A 1,679-nucleotide genomic window follows, 5' to 3' on the forward strand; every position below is an offset into this window, starting at 1 on the left:
TTAGGAAAAATATGGTAAAGTAGAAATAACCTTGACAAATTAGGCTTCATTGAAATACTTCCCAGGCCTTGCCCAGAGACATAAATAATTCACAGAGCCCAGCACCAAATACAAATGAAGAACATTTGTTGTTATTCCATCCCTCTTTTATTTATTTTTTTTTCGGCCATAGCATTTTTCTCTCATAATGAAACTCATTGTGAACCACTTTCTGTGCTCTCTTGTACCATAACCTACAAGTTATGAAATGTCTAATTCACCTTTATGCAACTATGCCCAAGGATGAGGTGTTTGTGTGTTTGTGTGCATGTGTTTGTAAGCAGTCCACGGGACCCCTGCAATACTAAATCATCATCAGATCATATATGATAAATTAATGTTTGGAAAATTAATGTCACCTGGAAACTCAATACAACTGACCAATCCATTAGTAAAACATGTGGCTATATGACAAATGTCCTTTGCCTGAGAGTAGAAATTACTCAATCAGTGAAAACTTAAATTCCATTTTCAAAGTTAAAGAGACACAGTTTATTCTTTACAAAAGTAAGTGAGAATATGTATGGATATATCAGGAATCAATGAACTTGGACCTTATCCTAAAGCCCTCTCATTAAAACCCAGAATGCTTTATTCAGCTGAGTCAACTTTAAAAAAGAAGGAAGTGAATCGTGTGACCTGGTTGACATCTGAAAAGGCAGTTGATCTGTTCCATTTTAAATAGTAGCTGATGTTCCAATCTCTTTAATTTGTAACATTAATGTTAGTATAACTGAATTTTTCTTATTTTTAATCTAAGAGATATATATATATATCTCAGAATATCTTCACTGAAATGAGGAAAAAAGCATAGATTATAAAGAATAGGGGGGATGATGGGATGAAAGAGGGATAATATGTGAAAATAGAAGAGAAGAGGACATGGAGACACAGTTGGAAAGTCATGTGATATAAGAACTCATCCGCACAACAATCTATGAAGGAAACAAAAGAGAGAGAATTATTCTTTTCAGACTCTGCATGAGACATTGGAATGGAGTAAAACTTACACCCGAGTTAGAGTCCCAGCTTTGCCCATTATCAGCACAGTGTCCTTGTCAGGTTATGGAACCTCACAGACAATCATTTCTCCCAATTGTTAAACAGATAAAATAATCTTGTAATGATGCCTTGAGGATTAAATGAAGCAGCCTCTGTAGAGTGTCTGGCACCTGGTAAAAATTTCGTAAATATCAGTTTCCATCCCTACATAACTGAGGACACTTAACTTGCCCTACGGTGCTGTGTGAAAATTTCTCTCGGCTCTATTTCTACGAATGGAATCACAAAGTCATAACGTGTGTGTGTACGGGTGTGTGTGTGTGTGTGTTTGCATGTCATCCCGGCGCAGGGACCATGCTAATCGTCTCTGCATCCTTCCAGTTTTGGAATACGTGCTGCCAAAGCGAGCACTGCACAAGTGTGTCCTTAGTGCTTAATCCGATTAAGTTCTGCCACGTTACTCTGTGCTGCTTTGCGCCAGACTCCACAGCCACAAAAGTGCACAAGCGTTCCTGGTCCCTGAATCCTGCTGAATGCTGTACTTGACTTACCTCATTCAATCTGCATGACAACTCTAATTAAAAACAGAGTACTCTTCTCTCCAACTTGCAAGTGAGAAAATTAGGGCATAGAGAACT

The 1,679-nt window shown here is 37.9% G+C and overlaps 1 non-coding gene across 1 annotated transcript; it reads right to left on the reverse strand.

Annotated features, from left to right (window-relative positions):
- Positions 1-1,344: 1,344 nt before the first annotated feature.
- Positions 1,345-1,452, reverse strand: LOC118007178. The gene has a single exon (XR_004678307.1). It is a non-coding gene; the product is annotated as a U6 spliceosomal RNA (small nuclear RNA).
- Between the last annotated feature and the right edge of the window lie 227 nt (positions 1,453-1,679).

Source organism: Mirounga leonina, unplaced genomic scaffold (genome assembly GCF_011800145.1).
Source record: "Mirounga leonina isolate KUSES-001 unplaced genomic scaffold, KU_Mleo_1.0 Mir_115, whole genome shotgun sequence".
Lineage (NCBI taxonomy): Eukaryota > Metazoa > Chordata > Mammalia > Carnivora > Phocidae > Mirounga > Mirounga leonina.